Source organism: Lathyrus oleraceus, chromosome 6 (genome assembly GCF_024323335.1).
Source record: "Lathyrus oleraceus cultivar Zhongwan6 chromosome 6, CAAS_Psat_ZW6_1.0, whole genome shotgun sequence".
NCBI classification, from domain to species: domain Eukaryota; kingdom Viridiplantae; phylum Streptophyta; class Magnoliopsida; order Fabales; family Fabaceae; genus Lathyrus; species Lathyrus oleraceus.
This window is the reverse complement of record NC_066584.1, coordinates 505,382,640-505,393,865: the sequence shown is the minus strand read 5'-3', so window position 1 is coordinate 505,393,865 and position 11,226 is coordinate 505,382,640.

Here is an 11,226-nt window from a genome sequence, read left to right as displayed (position 1 = left end):
TAAAATCATATCCTTGAATTAATGTGAACATATCCTTGTGAGAAAAAATTTCAATATTCTTATAGTAAGTAATAAATCTAAAGAATGTTAAGGAGGATTATATTCTTATTTTACTAAGTCGTTCTAAGTGAATATATTAAATATAGAAAACACTATTAACACCTAACATATGAAATATAAAAATCCAGTAAAATATTCTATAAAAAAAATTCCAGTAAGAAAAACCTGAGATAGAAAGAGTCTAAAGTTTTTATTACAGTATCAACTAAAAACAATAAAATAAAATAAATATTTTCTGACACAAATTTATTATTAATACCATATTTGGGTCCAAGGTTCACATTCATGCATATACTAGTACTGTATTAGAACCCGATGTCTGCTTCTGTGCCCAGATGATAAAGTAATGGCAAGAAAGAGACACGTGCTAGTCTGTGATTTTGTCTGTCTACATCTCAAAGTAGATGATGATTTACTAACAAAACAAATTTTAATAATAAATACATTGGACTTTCACTGCCCAGGTTGTCCACAGTTTGAAATGAAAGCTCAAGCTATATGTTACCTCAAATCAATTGATAATAATAACATCTGCATAGTACATATATTATATACGTAAAAACAGTGTCAATTGAAAGCAAAACATGAAGAGTATATTTGGCCATACTTGTTGTACGTTAGCTAATTAAACGCAAATGACATTCCATGTCATAATATTGGTATACGCATCACGTGGTTTTTTTACAAAAATAACCCATTTTTTAAGGAAATTCTCAAAATATCTCTGGTTTTAATTTTTTTTTCAAAATACCTCACTTTTAGGAGGAGTCGCCAATTGAATTGGAGACTTCTCTTAAAACTTGAATGGAGGCACCAATTGGATTGGCAATCCAATTGGCGCCCCTGTGTAGGTTTTAAGGGGAGTCGCCAATTCAATTGGAGACTCCTCCTAAAATGCATTTTTTGAGTTATAAATAGATGCGTTGTGTGACTAATTGTTCCGCATCTCATATAATCATTTGACAATCATGTTTGGTGTTCGTCGCCGATACGGAAATGTGATTTATACGAGAGACAAACCTCAAATGTTGATCCTGTTTTGGAACATCACCACGTTCGATCAACTGAAGAGGGAACTGGTTCGTTGGTTAGATGGGAAAATATCAGAAGGGGAAAAAATCAGAAGTATTGAGAGACTTGACAGTATCTTTGGTTGGGTGCGAATGAAGACTGATAAGGATGCTAAGGAAATGATGTTTGGTCGAAACGACATCAATTTGATTGTTGTAATCAGTTAGAAATATATATGTTTTCAGATGTTTTGTACTGATGTTTGTTGTGAACCTCGTTGTAACAAAAACTTAATGATATATAATGATTGAAGGTTACAGAAATCCAATGTTACAAAAAGCTTAAGACCTATATGATGCTCCTCGATTGGGACAGTTGTTCTTGTTGTGTCGTGGTTGACGACAGATACTACATAATCTTATCATTTTATCTGTGGAATCCATCTCTGTTCTGATACGTATGTTGTTTGGCCTTCCTTTCTTCTTTCTACGCATCTCGTCATTGTGCCAAACAATATCACCTTCATATGGAGGCCAGTAATCCTCCATTGGTAGTACTGAGAAGTTTTGAGTATATACATTCATGATGGTGTTGGCCTTGTACACATCAGATAAATGGTTGTAAGCGTCTTGACGAGTATAAGCGCATGCTGCTATGACATGGGAGCAAGGTATGCGGAAGGCCTGGAATGTTCCACAATCGCACCAACTTCTGTTTAGTCTAACAGCGTAGGCTAAATTTGGTCTCCCCTCGTTGTGGTCCATTGTTTTCTGGACGCTAAAATTTTGTCTATGACGGTCAAAGACTGTTACAGCGTGTGTGCTAGCTTTGATGCTCTCCTCTTTCATGACCTTCATGCAACACTCACTGAATACTTGCCCGGACATTAACACTGCACTCCATCTTTCACCTCTGGTTGTGAACATAGAAGCCAACCTATAATAGGTCGATCTTACCAAGGCGGTTATCGACAGATTTCGAATTCCTTTGAATACCCCGTTCATGCATTCCACAATGTTTGTTGTCATGTGGCCCCATCGACAACCACCGTCAAATGCCCATGTCCACTGCTCTACTGGTATGTTATTTAGCCATCTCCTTGCGTCTTCATTAGACAGTCTAACTTCATCACGATAATATTGAAATGACGGCTGAGTTAAAGCATACCCAACATTCACCACCTTCTTGCGAAGATTTTTATCTTTTATAGCACGCATGAAGTTTTGTGCAATGTGTCTGATACAGTAGACATGGGTAGAAGGAGGATCATGCCATCCGTTGTCATGGTTGTTGTAGGCACTCTCAATGGCAGCATGTCTATCAGAAATCAAACAGAGATTGGCTTGTGGAGCCACATGCGTCCTGAGATGTCGAAGAAAGAAACCCCATCCACCAGTCGTTTCACCTTCAACAAGAGCAAAGGCAATGGGAAAGACATTATTATTGCCGTCTTGTGCAACCGCCATGAGCAAAGTACCCTTGTATTTTCTGTATAACCAAGTGCCATCAATTTGAATGATAGGTTTGCAGAATGCGAAACCTTTGATGCACGGGTCAAATGCCCAAAAGAGACGGTGAAATATTCTATTACCTGTAGCACAGGTTCCGTCTGGCATCACTGCTGGCAATGTCTCCATAATTGCCACAATTCCTGGGACATATGTTTTTAGTACCCATAAAAAGCGTGGCAATTCCTTGTATGAATCCTCCCAGTTGCCGAAAACTTGTTCAACAACCTTTGTCCTCGCAATCCAGGCTTTCTTGTAAGATGGAGTATAATTATATGTTGTTCTGATATGGGATATAATTATACTCACCTTCACTGATGGGTCTTTATTAACCAACGGCAGAATGTCTTGACATATCAAAGTTGCGCTTAGTGTACGGTGATCTTGTTCAACGTTAGTTGCAATGCAACTGTGCGGTGGGTCTATTGAAGCGATCTCCCAAGAGTCGTTTTTCTTCTTGTAAGACGCAGCCAAACGAAACTTACAAAGCATGTTATGACATTCGATAACATACCTTCTAGAATCAGTGTGTTTCACTGTAAAGTCAGCAGAGTTGTTCATGTGGAGTTTTTTGATTGCCAGAACACATTCTTCTTTGGTACGAAACATGTCTCCCACCTTTAATTCGCCTTCTAATCTCGGATACGGATTATAGAAAACACTGTTGGATGTTTCATCGTCGTGAAGATCCATATTTGTCATATGTTGAGGCGGATTGTAGACATGGCTAGATGAGCATTCTACCGAAGATGCTCAAATAATAAAAACTAGGTGTTACGTTATGTTGTTAATTGGCTCATTTTTATTTCCCGAAGGTAGTGGTTCTAGCATGCATATTATGTACTTACCTTTACTTAGACATGTAGATAGAATAGGAAGTTACAGTTGGGGATCTGCTTGTCTAGCCTATCTCTATAGCTCCTTGTGCAAAAACTCACACAAAGACACATCTACATTTTCTGGATGTGCTGTTTTGCTACAAGCATGGGGTTGGTCAAGACTACCGTCTCTAGCACCCGCCAACAACAACCCTTTCACATTTCCGTATGCACAAAAGTAAGTTGTTTAAATTGCTATATCTTTACTTACTTCTTCAAAGATTATTACCTCTAACTAATATTTTTTGACTTTTTGGTGTAGATGGTCTGCACGTGGTATGAGTTACAGCAGATGTCCAAGACATTGTATTACTCAGTATCACAACCTGTTAGATCACCTTCGACCGACAGACGTAAGGAAAATAACTTAATTATTTCGTTATTTTTTGTTAACTTCTTCTACATTGACTATAATCCTATCTTCTTTCACATTTCAGTTCATTTGGCGTCCATACCTTAATTTGGATCATGACCATGAGGTTAACGCTGAAGACGCGGCCGTATGGACTGCATGCACACCGATAATATGGTTCACAACTGTGGAGATGCACAACAATGATCGTGTCAAGCTGCAGTTCGGTATGCTCCAAAGTATCCCAGATCCCCCAGCTAGCCTAGGAGAATGGCATCTGCACAAAGTTAACGACCAATGGAACTTCAATCCATGGCAAAGCTTCGCAAGATCGGAGTGTCGCAAATGGAAGCACCGTCATGACCATGTGTTAACTAACGTAGTCATGCCAACTGAAGAAAAACCAAGTCGTACTTATATGGCTTGGTACAGATCAGCTGGTTTTCAGTTCATCACCGAGGATATGTACTTGTACGACCCACGCCGGATGAATTACACACCTGACACCTCAATATCAAACCCCTAACAACAGTGTCAGACCGGATACACACAACCCCCTGTCTGTCAAACGTTCCGTTCAACCAACACACAAACATACAACCAAAACATTCCATACACCCAACCCCAATACCAAGAGCATACCCCATACCACCACCAACAAATTGACCATCAACCTGAGACTCAACATCATTTTGCACCCACCTCATCACCCTACCAAAGTCGCCTAAGCCAGAACACCCAACGATCATTCAACACCAACCGCCCCTCCTCCTACCGTAGCCAAGAAGCCCAAACCTCACAAAATCAAAACATCCAACAACCTTATCTCTACCAAACATCCCAACAGCCTTTCCAACCTTTCCTCGACGCATCGTTCACACCCATGTCTCCCTTCAACCATCTCGGTCGTCCATCAATGAGTCAATTACATCCCAACTTCTCTGACATGGGTCATGAGCTTAGCTACGGCGGTACACCATCGATGCATACTAAAGACTATACCGAATTGTCTGACTACCTCAACAGACCTTCTCCTATAGTTGGTAGTGACGCTCCTGGCCCCTCAGATGATCAAACACTGGTACCGAATCATCAACGTGGGTTAGGGCCACAGGTTAGGGTAGCTAGAGGATGTGGGACCGGAGGTCGGTTAGGTGATCTCGATCATCACCATTAGGTTTCTTTGTGTAAACGGAAAATTTTATTAATATCAGGTGGTCTTATATCAAATTTATCTATCACTTATACCATAAAATACAAAAAAAATGCATTTTAGGAGGAGTCTCCAATTGAATTGGCGACTCCTCTTAAAACCTACACAGGGGCGCCAATTGGATTGGCTAGGGCACCTGCCCTAGCCAATCAAATTGGCGCCTCCATTCAAGTTTTAAGAGGAGTCTCCAATTCAATTGGCGACTCCTCCTAAAAGTGGGGTATTTTGGGATATTTTTTGAAACCAAGGGTATTTTGGGAATTTCCTTTAAAAAGTGGGTTATTTTTGTAAAAAAAACCGCATGATGTTGTACCAACCGGACGAATTTCCATGTTTTTGACCTTCATTTCCAATCTTGTTCACTTGTGAAATGTGAAATGAAACAAGTGATCAAAAACAATGAGGAGAATCCGCTTACGATAGGAGTGGACAAGATGATGAGAAGCATTTAATTTGACATCCCCAATTAAAACATGACACCTCTCATATTTTTATATTGTCAAAATTGCTCCGGATTGTAAATTGAATGAAATTTATGTTTGATTCGTCAAACAAAAATGAAATTCCTGGTATGAATAAAATTTTCGATAGTGAATTGTAAATTTCTGGTATATCGGAAATTTCAAAATTTTCGGTATGTTACAAATAATTCCAAAAATTTTAAATTTACTAGTTGATACCAGAAATTTCAACCAAAATAAAATTCACGGTAGTATTATTTGTTTGAAATTTTAAACGCTCAGGATTTTGTCGACAGTTTTGGATGGTTGTGATTGCACCGATAATTTTGTGTGGTCAAGAGTAAAAACAAAGTTGTATAAATAGGGGAAGTCATGTATTGTTTTGATAAAAACATCTCAAAAAAATACACATTTCTCAATTTTTGATTAAGGCAGAAGTGTATTTTAACGGAGCTTCACCTCTCGTTGAGTTCCGGCTTCCAGATGACACCACATCTCTCGCCGGTCTAACGTCCAAGTTGAATGAATTGTTGCCCGATACCAAAAATAGAAAGGTGAGAAAGATCGAGTTTCGTGAAGATTGGATTGATACCGACTAAAGGGTGAAATACAACCTTATTGAGTTGAAGACAGATGAAGATGTCAAGGATATGTGGAGATCTCTTCGTCGTAGGATAACAAATGGGTTGACCGAGTTAGATGCTAAGATTTCAAGGTATGTCGACGACATAATGAAGATGATGACACGTCCAGAATCATCTGGTAGTGTCTAGACTTTTTTATTTATCGTCGTTTTTTAAGGTACGTAACCGTTTATCAAATGTTAGTTTATGTTGATGATGCATGAATGGAAGATAAAAAATATTATATAATAAAAAAAATTTGATGAATATGTCTGAATAATATAAAAATAATACATAATATATAAAAGATGTCTAAATAGGCCCCCACAGGCTATGTGTGCATCCTGAGCTAATTCAGTATAAACCTTGTCATCTGGGTTCACCAAACACATGAGGTTATGCATAATAAATGCAATCATCTAGAGGCGTTGTTGGTCATCACATCAGTTGTAGGAGGCGGCAGTGGCACGTCATCAACAGGTACCCCAACATCAGAAAGCTCAACATCACTTGTATCCTCAACAGATGGAATGATGTGAGGGTGTGATACAGTAAGATACCATTCTAAGTAACCATCCTCACACTGTGAGGGGTGTTGGACCCTAACAGTTCGATCTCTAATGGTAAGACCATAGCTGATGAAGTTACTCTGAAACCACCAATAAATGACCGTATATGGTATATCTAGAACTGGTTATGGGGTACTCTGAACATAACCATAGTGTCGCGGACACCTCTCACGAAAGTGTCTAGCAACCATGGTCTCCCACCGCATATAACCTGAATATAACGAAGACTCCTCGAACTCACGGTGGACTCTATGATTATTGTATGGTGTCCAGATGACATCAACTATAATCGGTGCATCGAGCCACCTCCGATACTCAGCAACACCACCTGGATGTGATTGTTCCCCCTTCTATCTCCTCGCCCGTGGGATCCCCACTAGGGAATGTTGTACCCTCATGTTATAGGCGGGGAAATGCTCATATATCCAACACTGATATCAAAACACGGACATAATTAATAATAAATAATAAATGTTATTTGTAACAACTAAATAAGAAATCAGAAACAAATAATAATTTCAAGCATACCTGTAACAGACTAAAGTAATTTGCAAGTTGTCTGGTCTCAAATATTATCGCTACTCCAAGTGTTGTATATAAGATGGTCAATGCAGCGCAACCCCAAGCTCAACTGGTAACGTCGAGGCTACTGAACAAGAACATGTATCAGACGTCGATATAAACACCCAACTTATCTGCAAAGAGAGTACATGCTACTAGATGTAGCATGTACACCCTAGTGGCAGCCTCATAACTCACAACCGCTACAAGCTTGTCGTACGTATGTAGAAGACAAGACATACGAAGGTGAACACCCCTGTTGAAGGAAAACTCCTTATGCACATCCACGTCAGAAACTCCTAAATCTCCTGCAATAGTCATACATGCGAGCGACATGCTAAGAACAGGAGTTGTCCAGAATTTGCCACTGATTGGGAGATGGAACAAAGATGCGACATCATTCAGAGTGACATTCATCTCCCCAAACGGAAGATGAAATAAAGATGTTTCCTTGTGTCATCTCTCAACAAAGTAGTAAGTAGCGGTGCGCCAATCATGGTGAGGAAGTAGGGGGAAAATCAATTAACTTGAAATTTTGTACAATCCGACTGACCTGCTCAAGCATCAGAATCTTCGGGAAGTCCTTCAACTTTGACTCGTGCGAAGTCACCTTCAGTGTGAGACGGTCTTCTGTCAAACAAATATAAAAAACATCTGCAGTTAGCTTTCATAGCACAATAATAAACAAATTAAAGTTAATCATAAAAGACATACACTTCTCCCTGCCATAGCTGTAATGCCACATGGTATACATACTCAATAAACATCGACCCGTCAACGGGTCCTCCAGTGAATCCTTTGTCGGCGTGAAGAGAGGGCTCGGTCGGAAGAGTTGTAACCTCTATCTCAGTAGTAACAGATGGGACCGGATCAATAACACAACATATTCCTGGACCACCTCAACATCCACCTCATCAACAACCACCCCAACAACCTCTCCAACAATCTCCCTAGTAACCTCCTCAGCTACCTCTTCAGTAATGTCTCCAATATCTCTCCAACAACAACCTCATCTGCCACCTCATCTCTGGGTTGCTCAACTGATTGTACCTGTCGATGTCGAGTGATATGAGGTGCGCGAAACCACCTCTTCTCAGCCAACCGTTTCAGGTATAAACCGGTTGGAACCACTCGTCCATCCCGTGTCTTGGAAGACTCATCCTCAACATCCCTAGTCTGGTTTGTCGCTCTATCGATAACTCTGCTTGTAATAGTGACGTCCATGCCTCTATATTTAACTAGAAAAAGAAGGAAAAATATTTTTAAAAATTAGCAACTACCGAAAATTTCAAAATTTGCGGAAAAAAACAAAGTTTTATCCATACCGGAAATTTCAGAATTTCTGATATAAAACAAAGTCTTTATAACTACCGAAAATTCTGAAATTTTTTAGAAACCCAATGGGATTTTATACCAGAATTTTTGAAAGTTCTGGTTAAATGGTTAGAATTAATACCGGAAATATAGGAAATTTCGGTACAGAATCCCATTTTTTTTACATTTACGATATAAAACGTACTATTTTTGAAATTTTCTGTAGTTCCTTCAAAATTTCCGATATCACCCCAGACTTTTCAAAAATGGGATTGCAGACCTGCATGGTTACACGTGGGCGGATTCTCTAGTGTAGTTCAAATCCATCGAAACCCGGACTCACCCGAGAGAGACACATTTATCTATTATTTTTCTCATATGATAGTTGTTTAACACAAAAGGTTTTCACTCTCACCTAATTTCATTTATACTTACATGATTCTCTCTCTAAAATCACAAAGTCTCACATTTTCTATTTGTAAAATGATTCACAAATTTTCATCTTCCTTTCATCTTGATATAGTGTCATTCTTTCATTTATTACCTCTCTAAAATTACAGACAAAATGTCTTTCAAATTATATTAGAAGTTTTGCTGCCTCTATCAATCTTTAGTTTGGTTCACTGTTTATTGGACTAGGCATGTTTAAATTTATTTTTCTCCAGATCTAATATGTGCATTAGATATACTTGTTCTCAAGATGTTCAACTACATGTTTTCATAATTTTACTTTGTATTCTATTTTTACTTTATTACTTATCAGTAAACCATAAAAAAGAAAAACCATTGTTTTTTTCAAAAATTTATGTTGAAGGATTTGTTTGGGTATTTTTATTTCATACGATGTTATTCTTTAACAATGTGTTTGAATTTATGGATTTTTCATTTGTAAATGTTATATTTGATTGATTCAAATTTGCATTAACCCATCCGATGAAACCTAAAACCATTCAAACCGACAACCGACGGAACCGAAAACTTCAACTAACGAAACTAGATTGTGTATTTTCACCCAGGGATTCATTCAGATTGACGATTTTGGTCCCTGGCCCACCCATAACAGTCTGATGTCCACCCATATCTTACGTATATGGATGCAAGAGGATTTATATGTGCTGAATATTTAAAAATAGTGAATCCTCCTCCCAATCCTAAAGGTTGAGATATTTATAGATCTACCCCATGGTCCAAATTATTGGGTGAGGAATTGATTCCCTCCCAACAACATGACTAGAGCATGGGGATATGAAGACTATCTCTTCACGTTAATAGGGAGAAGCAATTTCTTCCTTAGAAGAATGACAAACACTGGTCCTTTCAGGGATACATTGCATGACACATAACCATTTGGTTATCTACTCATGGATACGAAAGTGGGTCAAGCAGCTTCACATGGGTGCGATGGGTCAAATTGAGCAGCCAAAGATCCATAAGGTCACACCCGCTTGGTTGTCTAGTTATAATGCTTCTTGGGTCGACTAAGTTATGGGCTATCATATTCTAGGGTCCAATCAAAGTCATCTTAGTCCATACTCCCTCGAGCACGAGACCTTGGAAGGGAGAAGTGGTAGTGAGTCCCTTAAGTGAAGCATAAGGGAAGAGTCCCTCAAGTTAAACTTAGGAGGCGGGTCCCTCAAGTGTTACTTGGGGTGAGTCCCTCAAGAGTTACATGGTGTGAGTTCATCAAACGTTACTTAAAGAAGCACATGGGGTATTTAATGTTTCGATATGATGAGTACTTTTGTCTTAGGAAGGCGCATGTATCATGGGTTGTTGATTTATCAGCATGTGTTGTCTATTTTATACATGTGAAAGTATACATTGTTTAATAATAGCAAATGATAAAAAGTAAGTATTGTTCCCACATAGATTGGATTAACATAAATTGATTCCTCTAGGTCAAACTTTGACAATCCTCATGAGCAAAGGATAATAATAATAATAATAATAATAATAATAATAATAATAATAATAATAACTGTTGTCACAGTGAGCAATATTAAGTAAGATTAAATAAGTTAAACAAAAGGGTAAGAGGCATGTTGGGCAAAGGTTCATTTGATTTTTTTATCTAATGTGTGTGTGTGATGAGATCTGTCGTGACAGATAAGGCCAGAAAATGATCTAATGGTGTATGCCTACAACATCAAAATAAGCGCAACTAAGTTAAGGAACAAATTATTAAGTCTCACATTAACATTAAAGCATATCTTTCATAAGTTATGCTTTCTCCTATGGTTGTAGTTCTTTATTCCTAAAGCAACTAATTAGCAAATATTCCTATTCTATTTTTTCAACCATATTTATGATGAGTTCCACTAATTAAAGGATTCATCAACGTTAATAAGTTTTTGCCTATTTATAAGATGATCGGACAAAGAGATAAATATATAACAATAATTCACATGATAAAATGCATCACTAAAGTCACATCATTTCACACAAAATATTATTTCTCATTAAACTTCGCATTACTCAACATTAAGAGTTTAGCTTACGGTGAACATGAAAAATATAGCAAAATGAGTTCTCAAGCTTAACATTTCCAAACAATAATGAGAAGAAAATATAAACGTAAGAGTAACACTTCTACTTCTTGCAATCTTTAATCAACAAGAGGTGAGCTCTGTCGCGCCTGAATACATTGCATTCTTCAAGAGAGATAATGGTACATAT